This window comes from Barbus barbus (assembly GCF_936440315.1).
Source record: "Barbus barbus genome assembly, chromosome: 15".
NCBI lineage: Eukaryota > Metazoa > Chordata > Actinopteri > Cypriniformes > Cyprinidae > Barbus > Barbus barbus.
Genome location: NC_136743.1, coordinates 23,061,922 through 23,080,575, shown reverse-complemented (window position 1 = coordinate 23,080,575; position 18,654 = coordinate 23,061,922). Strand labels below are relative to the sequence as shown.

Genomic DNA, 18,654 nt, shown 5'->3' with positions numbered 1-18,654 from the left:
CCCATCTACCATGACTCAGGGGTTAATTACCCTTATTCCTAAACCTAAGAAAGATTTGACTATAATTGATAATTGGCGGCCAATTAGTCTTTTGAATAATGATTATAAATTAATTGCCTGTATATTTGCTACAATAATTATGTATTAGAATATATTATATATGAAACTCAGGTTTTATTAAAAACAGTCACATTTCGAATAATGTAAGGTTGGTTTTAGATACATTAGATTATTCATACTTGATTGATGAAAATAGTTTTATTTTTAGATTTTCGCAAAGCTTTTGACACTGGAGCATCATTTTTTATTTTCTTCTTTAAAGGTTTTTGGGTTTGGTGAGTTTTTTTGTGCAGCAGTTGAAACCCTGTATAATAATGCAAATGGCTCAATCAAAGTCAAACATGGAAATACCTCTAGATTTGATTTAAAAAGAGGTATTAGACAGGGTTGTCCTATTTCTCCGTATCTTTTCCTGCTTGTAACCCAGTTATTATCTATGCATGTTTAAAAAAGTATTCTTAAATGTATCTCATTTGCAAATAGAGAAATTATTATAAGCCAGTTAGCCGATGATACAACCCTTTTTAAAAAAAAATAGTGACCAAATTCCAATTGCAGTTAATGTTATTAATAAGTTTTCTTGTGCCTCTGGTCTCTATCTCAATATCAGTAAGTGTGAGCTAATGGCTGTTAAAGACTGGGATTTAACAAGTATTAGTAACATTCCTGTCAAGGATAGTGTTACATACTTGGGGATCATTATTGTTAAAAACCATCTGAAAAGATGATCTCTGAATTTGAACCCCATAATAGATAACCAAAAAAAAATTCAACTTCTGGCTTCAAAGAGATCTCTCCTTAAAGGGAAGAGTTCTCCTTACGAAGGCTGAGGGTAGCCCGGCTAACATATGCCTCCTTATCTTTGTTTCTTGATAACCTTACTAGTAAAAATATTGATAAAATGCTATTTGATTTCTTATGGAAAAATCGAACACACTGTGTTAAAAAGACTGTAATTATGAATACATATGAGAAGGGTGGCCTTAATTTCTCACTTCTGAAAACCCAAACAAAAACCCACTTCTGTCTGGAATTTTATCCCTCACTATGCTTTTTCAAATATTGGTGGTCTTAGTTTTGTTTTGTTGTGTAATTATAATATAGATACAATTCCAGTTCCAGTTCAAGTTATCTGCTTTCCACAAACAAGTGCTCCTATCTTGGTCATTAATATATAAGCACAATTTTTCTCCGCATTGCTATTTTATCTGGAATAACAGAAACATTCTTTATAAACACAAATCTCTTTTTTAAAGAACTGGTTTGACAACGATATTAAATTGGTTAGTCAGTTATATAATAAAGAAGGAACACTCTTTTCTTATGATGAATTCCTTTCTTATTATAAAATACCAGTCACTCAAAAAGAATTTGCAATGGTTTTTGGTTCAATTCCTTCTGGTACACAAATGCTATTTAGAGGTATTGATAAAGACCATTCTCCCGGTTCAGTGTCTTTTGATGTTACTAAATCTTATGTTGGTAAAATTTGTTTTTCATCATACCTCAAGAGTAATAATAGAGCTATTCGTACTCTTTTCCAAAGAGAAATTGTTACTGTACCTTATATTTTGTCTCACTGGGTCTCCTTATTAAATGGAAAATTGATTTGCTGGAGGAAAGTGTGGTTGTTACCATAAAAATATAATCTTAGAAATAAGGTTAAAGAAGTTTCTTATAAACTTATTCACAGATTTTATCCAGCAAATCATTATTTACAAAAATATAGGAATAAATGTAAATTGTACTTTTTGTAATGAATATGAGGAAACTGTCTTGTACTTATTTTGGCACTGTCTGTACATACTCAGTTACACTGTGGTGTAAGGTCCAAAAGTTTATTACTGAGAATATTCAGTGTTTAAAACCTTTTTCTCTCTTATGGGAAAATGTACTTTTTGGCTTTACTGACTATCCTGACCAAGAGGAACAGTACTTTTACTTAATTTACTTGTTCTGTTGACCAAATTTCACATTCATAAGTGTAAATTTACCAATAAAAACCCAATTTTATGGTTTTGGTAACTGAAATATGTATTTATATTGACAGTATCAGAGACTCTGTGAATAAGAAAACTGTAAGAACTTTGAAAGTTTGTGAATTTTACAATTTATTTATTTGATTTTATATATATACGTTTTTATATTTTAACAGAATATTTGTCCTGAATTTTAGGTGGTAAAGGAGCCCAGGTGATTTCAGCAGCGGATGAGGCGAGAAAGTATGTTTGTTTACTTTAGTTGAACTGTTTTGGAGTAACACTTTATATGATAAGTTGATACAGGTTACATGGAGTGTAATGTTTGCAGGAGGGAAGCTATTAAAGAGGCGCTCAGACAGAAGCTAGAGTTGGAGCGCAAAGCCCTGCAGGTGGTTGAGCGGCTCCTGGAGGACAGTGTGACAGAGGACTTCCTCATCGACTGTGTAAGTCACATACTAGCCTCTATACAGCTCAGATAGAGATTTAAATAGTTGTTTGTTGTTCTTTAAAGAGAGTGTCCTGTTATAGGCATGGCACATCACTCCTGTCAACTACAAAGACACAGTGGAAGAACGATCCATTGCTAAACTGTGTGGATATCCTAGGTGTCCAAATAAACTAAGTAATGTAAGAACCTTTAGGGATTACACAGTAAACATCTCTTCTTTCCCATGTTTTTAATTTGCATTATGAGTTGTGTTTCTGTCTGGCTCATAAGAGTTTATTTTATTACATTTCAGATACCCACTCAACAGTTATATAATATTCACCAAAACTAACAGAGTCTACGATATTACAGAGCACAAGGTATGATTTTATTCCTTGCTTTGTTTTAATTTCTCCTTTAATAACTAATAGCAGATTAAGCAGTCAAGTTCTTCATCTTTTTATTTTGTTTGTTAAATTTTTCAGTGTTTTTGCAGCAATTTCTGCTACGAAGCCTCCAAATGTTTTGAGCTCCAGATATCAAAAACTCCACTTTGGCTTAGAAAGGACGAGAGGTAGTGTACTTACAATCAATTACTTTACTGTGTTACTTAAACTTAATTATACTTTGGTAAATGTGAAATTTATTAATACAAATATTTATTAATAATCACATATCTATTTTATATATAACTGTACATTGTAAAAGTATAACGTATTATAATTGTACACTATAGAACTATGAAATATGTATTCACTAATAGTATTATTTTTTCTACTGTTCAAAAGTTTGGTTTGGTTTTTGAAAGAAGTCTCTTATGCTGACCAAGACTGCATTTATTTTGATCAGAAGTACAATAAAAACAGAAATATTGTATTAATATGCTGATTTAGTACTCAAGAATAATTAGTTATTATTATGTATAACCTGAATTACATTTGTTTGAAATATAAACCTTTTATAAAATTACAAATGTCTTTATTATTAATTTAATATGACCTTACAGAATAAATGTATTCATTTCTTTTAAAAAACAAAACAAAAAAACTTAGACACCACATTTTTGAGCAGTAGTGGATTCAGCAATAAGATATTTAGCATTTTTGTAATGTTTTTTTATTTCATGTAACAATGTTTAGCATTTTATAAAAAAAATAAAAAAAAGTTACATTCTTTTTTTATAAAAGGCCTCCTGAGGTTAAGCTGATGAAAGAAGGAGAGGGGTATGTACATGCTGTTTTGTTTGTCTTAGAGAAATGTCCTAGTTTAGTAGAAGATCTTTTGCAGTGACATAACATTCTAAAGAAATTAGTAGATTATATTTGTATAAACTGACTCACAATTTATTCTCGTCTGTCTACAGAGGCAGCTCTGGACATGAAATAATGTTGGTAGACAAGCCTGTGACAGAAGCAGACATTGAGAATCCTCTCCCAGACATTCTTGAATCTAACAAGGACTCCCCTCCCTTCAACCAGAGTGACAACAGTGACACTGAGCAAGACTTTGTCTCCAGTGTGGTGTCCAGACAGCATAAACATGCGAGGGTACACTGGGGAAAACTGCCAAAGAGGGACGAAGTAAGTGAGGACAGGTTGAGTGCTGAAAATAAGCGATATGCACATACTGAAGCTACACAAACACTCGATGGAGAAAATAATGATGAAAATGGATCTCTCTTCACAGCCTGAGATTGAAAACTCCAGCGGGAAGCTAGTGGTCTGAACATCACTCAGGTGAGCATGAGTAAGAGAGGAGCTGCAGGCCTTAAAGGCTTGTTGAAGGACCATAACAAAGCTAAAACAACTCCTACAACCATCAGTTTGTGCCTGCTAGAGCGTCTACAACCAACTTTTATGGAGTTGAGAACTGAGGAAACCATGAAGTTTCTTTATGGGCCTGATTATGCCTCTGGAACAGAGGTTTCTGCACAGGAAGTGGAGGAACTGGATGAAGATGACCTGGATGAGGCTGAGGTGGAAGTGAGCTTGAGACAGAGCAGTGGAAGTTCTTCCAGACCCAGTGCTTCAGCTCCTGATTTTGAAACATCGCGGAAGGAGACAGAGTTGCTGGAGCTAATAGTGAAAGAGTTTTATAAAGGAGTGTATGTTCTGCCTGAAGAGGTCAAGACAGATGCCATCAAAGACACTCAAGACAAACAGGTGGGAACTGAATGATTTGCCTGTCTCACCTTAAAGCTACACTTAAAGACTTACACTTGCATTGATAATATTTCCCCAAAATTAACTTGAGACATTTTGCAGTGATTTTTACCAGATGGTTTCACAGTGTTTGTTAGTGGATGTGTGAGTTGTTGTTTTAGTATTATTTATATAATATTATAATTTTTATTAATATTTTACATTTTATTTTATTTCAGTTAACATTTACTTTTTCAAGTTTTAATGGTTTTAGTTTTAGTAATAATCCTGCTATGAACTTGAGCTGCTAATTTTTGACAGCCACAAATATGTTTTGTTTGTTTTGAACTTTATGACTTTAATGAATTAAATTTTTTAAAGAAAAATTGACTTTAAAGGACTTTTGTCTTTTGGGAAAGTGTAGCGTAAACATACAAATACATTTTCAGGCCACCGTATGTGCATTCTGAAGTCTGAACCTGCAGTTACTTGAACTGTCCTGTTGTGGGTGCTCAATTCAAGCATTTTATATTGGGATTCCCCATGAGAACTGATAGCATCTCTCATTGATTTCTGCATGTTACATTCTTGATTAACACTTTTTTTTCATGGTCCTGCAGGACAGTGGGAAGGACCCTCCTCTGCCCTTGGTTGATTCTCATGCACAGCATCAGATTCAGAAACGCATTGCTGTGGAGAAGCTCAGCCAGAGGTCAGTGTTCAGCAATGGTTTGATCAGTGTTTGTCATTTCAGACACCATTAACAATGTTTTGCTCGCACTATAATAATGTTATCTTATGCATTTGACCTACTTGAAATGTATATAAAGGGTGCTCTGTGTTACTGTTCTAAGATATGCTGGAAAGAAAATCAAAGTACCTAGTACTACTCATAGTCTTCTTGCAAAATATAACCTCCTTAGAACCAACTATATATCAAGTAACTTTGTACTATGTAGTTACATTTAAATTAATGTTTGATACAATGCACTTACTGTGTACATGCGTTCTTACATTGTACCTATAATTAAAAATACATCCCTGTAGTTACATATGTAATTAATCTGTAATTACACTGTTGATCCTATCTCTACCTTGACCCACCCTAAACCTAAGCTAAACCTAACTATACCACCAAATCTGTCCCTAACCATAACCATATCTCACCTCAATAGTAGCAAAAGTGTATTTTATTTATTTTTATTTTTTTTGATGTAAGTTAATGACATCTCATATAAAAGTCTGCCCCCTCTTTGTGTCTTTTCAAAGCTTGAGAGATGTTGTGGGACCCCTGCGTCTAACGATGTGTGATGGAATCAATGACATAAAAAATTTGGTCAGAACATTCAGGTAAGTCACATTACACACTAGACGAAGAGTTAAGAATTTTAGACAAGGTAATACATGTACACTAGTGTTCAAAAATATTAATTACTTTTATACTTTTGAGTAAGGATACCTAAAATTAATCAGAAATGTCAGTAAAGACATTAATAATGCTACAAAATATTTCTATTTCAAATAAATGCTGAAATTTCTATTCATCAAAGAATTAAAAAAAAAGGAAAAATAAAGATTTCCAAAAAGTTATAAGCAGCACATCTATTTTCAACATCGATATTTTTAAGAAATGTTTTAACACCAAATCAGCATATTAGAATGATTTCTGAAGTATCGCGTGACATCGAATGCTGCTGAAAATTCAGAATTGTCATCAGTGAAGTTATTACATTTTATACTACGGGGCCGTTGAATGCTTGAATCTGATTGGCTGACGAACGTTCTGAGGTGTGCAATTATTTTCAGGGAAACGCACGGCGAACGTAGTTCCAGGCAGCTTTCTTGACCGCATTACAGTTCCATATCACTTCGCATCGTTGTCAGCGCTGCCCTGACGATTTTATCAGTTAGCCTAGTGTAGCAACTTAAAGGCTACACATGACATTTCTCACTAGCGAGGTAATAACAGCGCTGCATCTTAAAGCAGACTTACAGTTTAGAGACGGTGCTTCAGAACACTGTTGAGGGACACACAGAGGTAGCCTAATTCATACAAGCTCTCTCTCTCTCTCTCTCTCTCTCTCTGTTTCTCTTTCTCTGTGTCTCTGTCTCTCTCGCTCTCTTTCTAATAACTTCATTATTAACTGCATTAGTCTGCTATCAACGGCTCAAGCCTCCATTGCCAGCTTTAAAATGACGTTTTGGAACTAGCAAAAGAGTCGTTGGATGAGATGCGGAAGAAATAATCCTACTCACAATAGCGATTTAAGTAGAAAAACCGGACGAATCCCTTGAAATATATAATCTGATCGATGTCTTGAGGTGTGGCAACCGTAGTATAAGCGGAATAATTGACTCCGGACCGTTGAATTATTAGAAAAATAATGCACACCCGAGGTGTAACGGCCACTCCGCTTCGCGTCGTGGCCGCATCACCACCTCGGGTGTGCATTATTTTTCTAATAATTCAACGGCCCGTCGTCAATTATTCCTTACTTAAAATGCATTAAAATAAAAAAACAGTTATTTTAACTTCTAAAGGCCTTTAGGCCGTTTCACACTGGACGCGATACGGAAAAGCGAGGTGAATCGTCCGGTGAGCACGAAAATGTTCACCTTCTGCTAATTCACACCTGCACTCAAGGTGGCACCGACCAACAATGCATTTTTCCTCAGATATGTATCTCATATATGGATTCATCGTCTGTTGCTCAATATATAGCATTAATTTAATATAGCTAAATAAAGTTTGGTTCAACGCTAGAAACACAAACTATCTAATGGTTTACAAGAAGATATCTTGAAATATAAATAGTACAATTATAAATAAAAAAATATAAATAAAGTACAATTAGCATCGAGCCACATTAGAAAATGTATGTCATTATTCATGTTTTTGCTTAAAACCCACCTTAAACCATCATCGAGTGCTTGTAACAACTTCTGATTGTGATCTATAGTTGATTTTGATTCTATAATAGGCAGACATGCACTCTTTTTATGTTTAATACCAGCCACACAGCTTATAGTCATAAACATCCTTTATTTCTATAAAGCTGCATACAAAACACATACAGAATATATATTGTCATAATCATGTCTATTTGCTTTCATATTTCATGTGTTGAAAAATGTTTAACTAATTTTATTTTAGAGAGTGAACGACTCATAACACTGGCGCACGTAGAAGAAAACGGACGGGTCACATGATTCAGTGGAGAATTATTAGAAATGTTATTCTGTATGAAGAACAGGTGAGAATAAATCTGTTCTCAAATACCAACGATAACAAGAACTCAGTATCCTCACTCTTATCCAGGATACTCTTCTTCTGTGTTTGTTTATACTGGGTTTCGAAACAGCGCCACCATTCTCACCCTTTTGTGCAACAGGGAAACTGAAAAGATTTGTCGGACTGGACGAATAAAAAACATTCGCATTTTCGGTGCGCGAATGTTCGCGGCCTTTGTGGAAGCACCCATAGGAAGCTGTTGTTTTATTATATTATTTATATCGCGCTCAGTGTGGAAAGGCCTTTATATTTCATGTTTTTACTGTAATACATGTTACATGTTTTGTTTTTACTGTATTTTTTTTTTTATCAAATAATTGCTTCTTTCTGAAGCATTAATAGAATCTTACCAACCCAAAACCCTTGATGACAGGGTAAAATCAGTGTTAACGTCTGTCTATCACACACTCGTTTTACCATTTTGACCTAAACCCTGAAGTTTTGAGTTTCATGGCCCATAAATTATGATTTGCCATAGAAGTGCTGTCAACAGGAAGTTGTGTGTCACACTATGAAGATGATTTACCATGCCTCTGAAGGGGCACTTCACCCTTCTGATTGAACCTGCTTCCAGGAATTCTGTCTCTCCTGTTGAGAGCTACTAAATCCAAACTTCCAAAACATTACACCAAATAAAGCAGTTGCTCTCATTTCCCTGTATATGCATGCGCAAGTCTTTATGACTGCCATCAATGCACATTACATTTTTTTAAAGCTTTTAAGTGCATTTTTGTTAATGGTGCCATGAATTGTCTTTTGTTTTAGGTTTACAAACACTAATATCATTCACAAAAGGCCAGAATGGACTTTAATTGCTTTGGTTCTTCTGTCAGTCTAAGTATCAAATTAATATTCAATACTTCAAAACTGGATTTAAGCATTTTCTGAAGTTGCTAGCTTGTTGATAGATGGTTTTGTCCCTCAGAACTAAATGTGTGTCTAGATTACTTCCAACCAGAGTCAAGTCACAACAAATGTATCTTTTAGATGTCAAACAGATCTTTAGATTGCTTAACCTAATTGTCTACCACTGCATGGCTTTTGTCCATTTTCTCATTCATGGGAAAGTGCCACATGTGTTGGTATTTGCCATGAGAGGCTAGCAAGGTTGGCCCAACTAAGCTAACATGTGCTTGTATAAAGGCTCAGAATATTGCAACTGCAGATAATGCTGTGGGTTGACTGTTGATTGGGGCTTTATGGCACCTCGGTGGCCTGCTGTGCTCTGACAGTGAAAGTATGTGGTAGACAGATCAACAGCTGGAGGGCCTGGCTTTAAGAGTAAACGGGAACAGCACTGAGGAAATCAGGGAGCTTTGTTTTCTCTTCAGGAACACACTAAGTTAATATTTGTCTACTTGATAAAGATTTGTAGTTCTTTTGAGAATTCATTGTGGAGTTCTTTAATTGTAGAGAACTTTATCTATCTATCATCTATATATCTGTCTATCATCTATATATCTCATCTATATATCTATCTATTTGAAAGTGACCTGACATACGGCCAAGTATGGTGACCCATACTCAGAATTTGTGCTCTGCAATTAACCCATCCAAAGTGCACACACACAGTGAACACACACCCGGAGCCATTTACGCTGTGGCGCCCGGGGAGCAGTTGGGGGTTCGGTGCCTTGCTCAATGGCACCTCAGTCATGGTATTGAGGGTGGAGAGAGTGCTGTACATTCACTCCCCCCACCTACAATTCCTGACGGCCTGAGACTCGCAACCTTTGGATTACGAGTCCGACTCTCTAACCATTAGGCCACGACTTCCCCATATATATATATATATATATACATACACACACACACACACACACACACACACAGAGAGAGAGAGCGAGCGAGAGAGATTTGCTGGCTCTATTAATTAAAAAAATGGAATCCATAGCAATACATTAAATAGAATAACATTTGAAAAAAATGTTTTCTGCCAAATCAGAATCATGTGGCGCTACTTACATGCAGAAAAAAAAAAACTCTTTGAAAATCTAAATATCTTAAAAAGGACCCCTGTAGACCCTCAAGACTATGTGTCTAGGTCAGTGAGTCTCTAAAAATTTCATAATTTGATCTTTTTATGGCAAGGCAAGTTTAGTTCAGGTTGTAAAATGTAATGAGCTGTGACACCCCAAACACAATAATTCATGATATTTGTTGTTAAAAGTTTTTAAACTATATTTAAAATTGAAGTATATGTAAAATATTTTTTTATTGAATTATTAAGGTGTGTACACTCACATGAATGGTGTAGGAAAATGTTAATGATAATTACATTTTGCATGTTTCAAACTAGATTCTAGATTTTACTGGTAACATTCTTATTTGTCATTGACTCGACACAGATTCAGAATGCCATCTTGCAGTTTTATTAAAGAAAATTAGATTGTTTTAAAGTGCGTATAATGTGTGTGTGTGGTAGAAAAGGCTACACAATCATGTTTGTACAGTGCCAGGTGGCGTGTATGACTTCCCTCAGGTTTATGAATGCTTGACAGAGCCACTAACTCTGAGGAGAGTTCCGTGCTGCTCCCTGTCTGTGTCAACAGACGCCCATATCTTATCACGGCCTGATTGCAGTGGATCCGTGATGCTGCAGTAACAGCATGGGAAACATTCCACCTGAAGAGCCAACACACAACCCCAATTAAACCACTCCTCATTTAAAGATCTGCATAAAGACATGACTCTGATTTATTATTGACTGGCTGGAGAATTTGACCAGTTAGTTCATCAAAGAAAAGCTTTGTTTGGTTATTAGATCCCATGAGAACAAATGTGCTTCAGCAGGGTAAAAATTGTAATGTTCTGAGAACCCCCAAATGTACGTGTTATAACTTTGTTTGGTAAATTTAGAATAGGGATCACTATTCATTATTAACTAGTTGCTTATTAGCGTGCATATTGGCTGTTTATTAGTACTTTCAAAGCACATATTAATGCCTCATTCTGCATGACCTTAGAACTCTTAACCCTACACCATATCTAAACATAACTGCAACAACAACTACCTTACTTGATAAAAATAAGACATTTACTAAGGGAAAACTCTTGGATAATATTGAATAGTGTTACTAAATCCCTGATTGTTACCCTTAGTTTTGATAGGGCATGTTTGGAATGATGTTCTTGAAAACACCTTTAATAACATGTATTGGAAATAACTTTATATTCACTGTGTATTTCAGACTGTTTATGGCTGCTCATCTACATTTAGTTTCAGAGCCCATTTGAGGCTTTCAATCTGTTTATCAGCAATTGGCTTGTTATTTTCCCTTCATGAATAATTTGGAAGCACACCTCTCTGTGCCTTATGTCAGGTGTGCCACTGGCCTGTGGGCTTTTGTTGAGAGCAGTTCAATAATAGATAAAGCACCAGAAACTGTAGAACAGGTTGAATCCGAGCTGCTGCAATAACCCTTTTTTCTTTTAGAGAAAGAACTATGGATGGATGACTTCTTAAAGTGGCATAAATGCAGGCATTTATGTATTTAACTTTACATTGAATCATTATTTTCAATACCTAAACAGATCATTTAATTAACAGATGTGTACCTAATAGTATTGAAGTTAAATATTGATTTGCTTTATTAAATCGTAAAGGAGTAGAAGTTTGTGTCGGTGAAACTGGAGGACAAAGATCTACACAATCTCATGCAGCTCTTCAAACCCTGTGTTACTCCACAAACATAATGTACCACACACACATTTAGAGTTTATATTAAAAACCTAGCTGAAACAATGATTCTGTGCATCATTTCCTGTTTTAAATGCTCAATATTGTATTAAAGTAATTAATGATATCTAGTAGTTTGTAACTACCCATTGTTTATTTGCTTGAAAATTGAAAGAATCATAAAGAAATCAAATTAAGATGTGCATGCTGTTAAAGTCTCACAGGACATCAAAAACCCTTCTTTTCTCTTAAACATAATTTCTGAAGAATTCTTCAAAATTCCAGTAGCCTATGTTAAATGCAAAAGCAAAGTAATGCTCTTGATGATGTCAGGATTTTTTGTTTTTCTAAACTAAATATATTTAACCATAAAATGCAGTCAATGCATTGCAGAATATATTTTTAGATTAAAAATAAGTGGTTAAATTGGTATAGTGGTTAATTCGTACTTTCATGTTTTCTTCTTATTTCTAACATATTACCTCAATGTTAATTTTCAAGCCGCTACTTTGTTTGACGGGTACATTGCAAGTTGCTGTAAGGATTGGAACTATCACAAGAATATGTGTTTTACATGCACTTGATTTAATTTGTTTTGGGCTACATCTTATGGAGCATTTCATTTTAATCAATTTAAATGTTTAATACATATTTCAAAGTAAAATATAAGAACTGATTTGTTTATTAATACTTCGCAAAAATAAAATATCACAGCTTGCTATACAAAAAAAAAGGGAATTGTCATGAGCATCTGAAATCTCTGACTGCTAAATATCCTTAATCCATAAAACCACACAATATTAGGCTAATTCTACAAAGTGTCACATGTGCAAACAAACATAATGTTTTTGTCTTGTTATTTTAGTCCATGTTGTGTTTCTTTGTGCCTCCTCAGATCTACTTTGCGCTGAAAGCCTTTGCCACAAAGTTCGCATCCGAAAGGCTTGAATCCTGTGTGTTTTCTGCTGTGTGTGATGAGGTTTGAACTCTGACTGAAGGCTTTGCCACACACTTGACACTTGTGGGGCTTTTCACCTGTAAAATATTTATGAAGAATGTTTTTTTTTGTTTTTCTTTAGTCTCAGCAAAACTTTGACTCACATGGACAAACCCTTTATCACTGCGCAAACAATATTTGGCAGAAAAATGTATGTGCATTATTTTCATCAAAATATAAATCACCTGTATGAATGAACGTGTGTTTTTTCATATCCGATTTCTGGTGGAATCGTTTGCCGCAGTACTGACAGGGATACGGTCTGGTGTCAGAGTGGATGAGGAGGTGCGTGGACAAAGTGGACGACCTCTTGAATCTTTTGTCGCATATTTTGCAGCTGAAGACCCTTTCCTGCCGGAAAAAAAACACGTCATTAGTAAGATCGTCTATTCTGGCTAAAGTATTAAGTATTGTGATAATGCAAGCATAGGCCCTACTTGTGAATGTATAGTTTTGTGTTGCTCCAGGCTGACTGCGTGGCCGAAAGTTTTTCCACAGATTTCGCACGCGAAGGGCCTCGTGCCACTATGTGACCGCCGCACATGAACTTCTAGCCCATGAGGGGTGGAAAACACCTGTTTAAGAACAAAAACAAGTTTAGAAGAAACAAAACTCTCTGATTTTAAACAGTCATTTGATAGCGGCAGATATGGCAAGGCATAACTGTAGCGTGCGCTTATAATAAACAGAGCCTTGGACGATATAGCATATTGTTCTTGGTGTGAACGGGCTTAAATAGCCTACTATATGCTTAAATACTGGAAATTTGTTTTCTAGACAAATAGCCAACTAATTGTGAATTTCTTAAAATGAAAGTTGTATTTATTTGAACTAGCCTATTCTTTTACATTTAGGCCTCATAGATCATTTGGAGCGAATAGTTAAGGACAAGCTGCCGATAGAAATATATTTTTTAGAAGTTACTAAATAATAGAAATGTTGATACCTTAGTGCATTTTACACATTTGTACGACCCGCTTAGCTGAAGACGTGTGCACATAATATCAGACTGCGAGTCAATTTCTGCTACTTTAGTTGACATCTTGATGTCGGCATAAAAGCCTCTATTGTCCAACAAATTAGTGTTCAGAGAGCCATAGTCTTGGTAAAATCGCCCGGATTGTGTTTGTTCAATGAGTAGATGGTCACCCGGCCTTCTGTCCATGGCATCAAACACCCTCACTGATGCCTCTGAATCCACAGAAACACGGTTGCAGGATTGAATGAGGTGTCTAAGTTCGGACGTTGAACGGGCCCAAACATATGGACGGAAAGTCATGTCGAAGGGCTGAGAGTCTTCTGGAGAAGACACCGGGCATTTATCCAGATCTAGAGTGAAATGTTTTAAAAGGAAAGCTTAATGAGTATGGTGCACAAGCGTTTTCATAACTGTAAAATCGATACACTCCCCAAAAAAAGTTATAAAGCTGTCAAAGGGTCGGTACCCTAAGATAAAAGGTAGATTATGCCGTATTTACACTTAAATGCTAGCAAAGGTGCGTAGGTTATTAGAAGCTAGTCTTTTAGTAGCCAACTTTTAAAGTGCATCATAGGCTATCTAAAGTGTAGTCTACTGCCGCAGTGACAGTTTTGTAACTTTTTTTTTTTTTTTTAAGAAAGAATGACAACATGTCAACCTGGAGAGGTTCCCGATGACAGGGGTCTCCAGAAGTCCTCATAGTCGGATGAGCGGTCACACACACTGCCCTCGCAGCTCAGCGGGGACTGCTGAGAGGAATGATCCGCTGTGCACACCATGCTGGCCTTAGGGGAATGATTGCCCACCTCCACCGTGCTCTCGGGGATCTGCCCCATTTGACTTTCTAAACCCAATAAAATTCACAATGCATTATCTTTATTTTATTTAACTCTTTTCAATGCCTGATTAATTTGGACCTGTAGTTCATACCTTGGCATGTGAGAAGTTTCTCAATTGGGATGCAGTTGTCGTCCAGGTAACGGGGTTGGTGATAACTGTGCGCCCGTTTGCTCTTCACCAAAAATGACCTCGGCATGTTTACTCTCAGTTATCAGCTTCAGGGTCACCAATCACTCACGGCTCTCCAATCCTGCCTAAAAATGGCGCAAAATAGATTTAGATCAAGAGCACTGGTGTGAAAAAATGTGCACCTGTGCACCTGATCTTCACAGAACTGAATAGGACCGGTCTGTCAAATCTCTACCGTGCAGCCTTTTGCAATCAAAATCTCCCAAATAAAGCAAAAATGATTTGAAGTCGAGGCACTGCACGGCACACTTTGCTATAGGCTGCCTCTTGGCAACTTGATCTCAAAGCCATGTTTAGTAAACTGATCCTCTGTCAGCGTGATATAGGCTACCAACCTCACGTCACTTCCAAGTAACGGCCTGCAATGGAGCTCAGGGTATTATTGCCAATAAATAATTGGTTTTGTTTTAGTCGTTAACCTGATGTCGAGACTTAAGGAACATCAAATACAAGTACAAACAGTTTCAAAAAGCATTTAGGCCTAAAACTGTATATTTATTTCCCTAATAATAAGGCTGCACCTAAAATAGCCTAGTTAAGACAATTTGATTAGCCTATTTGAAAAGGTTAGAATTATGAATAGCACCTTCATTTCTGTCTCACGCACAATGGGATGCTTATTCAGGTTATGGGCTAATATCATAGTAAATAGAAAACTTAAGTAGTAAAGAAAATGTTTAATTGGTTGTTCTCTGTACATTTAGGCTATATGTGACACAGCATTATAGGCTACCTCTACTGATCTTGCAATTATGTTGGAAAACGACAAACTATTTTTTTTTTTTTATAAAATGTGACAGTTCATTTAGACAATTGTATAGCATCCATGAGCTATAGGCCTATATTTTCATGCATACAGACATGTTACGTTACAAATGAAATAATTGGCTTTTGTGTTGTAATTGGCTACTAAAGCCAAAAGAAATGATTATAATATCTGGAAAATTGAAAGTTGTAGTTCATAATGTATCTTTTTCTGTTGACTTTCTGTATAAACCTGAGAAGAATCATTTTTAATTAAGTAGCCTATGCTATTTGTATAGCAACACTTTTTACACAAAATACTGCTCTAAAGCAGTTTTATTGAAAGCAATGAACAAGATAAAGGAGACAGGGACGACAAGAATATGATGCAATACATAGCCTATACTGTACAACTTATCTTTAGGCCGTATGCGCATGAAAAGGGAAGGAACGATAACTATAAATAATCAAATAAAACAAAATATTATAAATGTTTCACAAAAGTAGTTCAAACTGGGCCTATAAATAGAATCAAATAGGCTAGTGATTCATCTCATTTCAGATTAGTCTTTAGAAAGCAATAGCTATAAAAAATAATTTTATTGTAAATTTCGATAAAATGTTACCTCTCCCATTTTGTTTGATTTCTATTTTCTGTTTTATTTATTGAAAATTTTCTTTCAATCGGACATTTTCCCCTAGCACCCCCTTGGTCCCATAGGGGTCCCCGGACCCCAATTTGAAAACTCCTGCATTAGGCAATGTAATGTTCTGTCTGCATCCGAATCAAAATTTTACAGCATTGAAAGACCAACGGAGACGTTGTATAAAACTTTAGTAGCGAATGATGAACTAAGGTACCAGTCAGATTGTGAATGGGAAAAACTTTGGCGCACCGGCTGTGCGCACTCAGTGTGTGACTACAAGTAATCTCTTAACGTTTTTCCATAAAGTTGGAATTAGCTAGCAAAGTATGTGCAGAAACTAACATTTCTTAATACTTACCTCGATCAATGCGTCAAGAGAACTGAATCTTTAGCCAAAATGAACATTTTTAAAGCTTAATTCCTGCCTTCTATTCGAATGAAAATGCAATTAGAAATCGATGCAAGAGAAAGTAATGCATCCATCAAGATTAAAGTCTGCTGCACGCTGTCGGTCTAAACTGATTGTCCTGAGTCGGGACGGGACTCACCTGTTGCGCTGCGCTGTTGTGCTCCGCTACTGATGACCTGCCTCCGCGCAAACACGCGCCTTAAATACACATTTTAACTTCCTGAACGCGACCGTGTTTGATCGTGTCTCACAAACATTTCACCCAATTTTTGTAAGTGCCTGCAGCGACATACAGTAACTCCATGCATTTGAATGCCAGTTGAAAAAGAAACTAAATGGTTGTTCTATGAACTGGATGTTATGATGTAGTCTGATTACTGTAGACGCCCATACTGATCTAAATCACATTAGGATTTTTGGCTTGTCTGTGTGGGACGATTTTATATTTGCCCCAGGTGTGGTTTTCTGCAATTATTCTTCCAGGAATAACATTTCAGCCAACGCTGGGTGTTATTGTATTTTCAAAAATACATTCAAATGCAATCCATACAATGACTTGAATATGCCTCTTCTATGATGAACGTGTTATCAATTTCGAATTAAAATATATTTTTAATTTATATTTGTAGGTTTGAGACTTACGTTTTATAAATATAAAGAAAGTACAATAAGAAAATAAAGAGAAAATAATAAAAGAAAAGACAGATTAAAATCAATTAATAGCCTAAATAACCTTATATTATTATGACTACAACACAGTGAGAACAATATAAAAAAAATATTTTAAAATGAGCTGATATTTCCATTTAAGTAATATATGGTTCATAAAGTTTACAAAGTCCTTATACATATGAAACACGCAGAGAGAAAACACTATAGACGCCAGTGACACTGGGTCAAATACAGATTAATTTAGCTGAAATCACTGTTGTTCAATCAGTTGGATTTTCAGTACTATCCAGTAGTAAGATATTTGTGGCGGACCATGACTAAAACCTCTTTTACAGTGTGCTTTGTGATGTTTACTTGAATGTTAGATCGAAGACTTTGAACAAACTTTTTTTTTTCTTTGGTAAGAATGAGAAATCTTGCTGTCACTTTCAAGTGTTAATGGCAAAGCTGTCACAGTGTGTCTCTGCTCATGACACTTCAAGTGTTGCTGCATGATTAACAGCTGGGGCTGTGAAGACTCTCTCATAGTAGACACTGCAGCTGTGGGTAGTGCTCTTTATAGAACATCTTCACCGGATGGTGTGCTTCTGGAGACAGGATGACTGGACGTAAGGGCAGATGTCCATTTTTAGGTGTCATTGTGCTTCAGAGAGGCGGATGTGGAAGGCCTCAGTGCGGGTTGAGAAAATGACGTAGTATGTTTGGAGAGGCTTTGAATCTGTAAAGAATTAGATCAGTCCTGTATTACACAAAGACTACATATTCATATTGATTGAAAACATACAGAACCTGACAATTAAGGGCTTATTATATTGACAGCTTTAAAGGGATAGTCCATTCAAAAATATCGTATCACATAGTTTCAAACCTGCATGACTTTCTTTCTTCTGCGGAACACAAAATATTTTGTGTTGCACAGAAGGAAAAGTCATACAGATTTGGAATAACATGAGGCTGAGTAAATGGTGACAGAATTTTCATTTTTTAGGTGAACTATCCCTTTAAGGCACACAGCACGAATGTTTCTACACTGATATACTGTATGCATATGCAGAATTACCACAATTAACCACAATTGCCACAGTAAGTGAAAAAGATGTCTCACATATTTAGGCAAAAAAAATAAAAATCCTCAGTGCATTTTTGTTTCTTTATGTATTATCTTGCCTTTGATAGGTTTATTATTTCTTAATATTCTGTTGCAGGCCTATTAATAGTTTTAGTGTGTCTTTACATGTCACTATGTTATCTGTAGAGTCAGATACTTGCATTCACTGTCTTAGAGATTGGTTTTGTTAAATATATAGTACAATAGTAAGTGTTTTTTTTTTTTAAATGAATAACTAATAATAATGGGATGACTAATTATTCTAATTTAAATGCATTTAACAATTCTTGATTTTATTTTTATTTTTATTTTATTTATATATTTATTTTTTATAATATTTTAAAATTTAAATGAATTTAAATTAATGATGTATTCAAATTTATTAAAAAAGGTAAACGTTTTTAATATTCTGCTACCGTTGTCTACTTAGAATTGATGTTATGACAAAAGTCCAACTCATTTGTCCTCTGTCTTCAGTCTTTTAAGAT

General features: G+C 35.5%; 1 pseudogene across 1 annotated transcript; it reads left to right on the top strand.

The window, feature by feature from the left end:
* The first annotated feature begins 1,949 nt into the window (after nucleotides 1-1,949).
* Nucleotides 1,950-12,954, top strand: LOC306881582 (putative RNA polymerase II subunit B1 CTD phosphatase rpap2; annotated as a pseudogene). Its single transcript has 12 exons — nucleotides 1,950-1,992; nucleotides 2,237-2,282; nucleotides 2,371-2,485; nucleotides 2,571-2,669; nucleotides 2,783-2,849; nucleotides 2,955-3,043; nucleotides 3,657-3,692; nucleotides 3,833-4,049; nucleotides 4,176-4,631; nucleotides 5,231-5,322; nucleotides 5,880-5,960; nucleotides 12,477-12,954. The product of its transcript is annotated as a putative RNA polymerase II subunit B1 CTD phosphatase rpap2 (transcript).
* The last annotated feature ends 5,700 nt before the right edge of the window (nucleotides 12,955-18,654 follow it).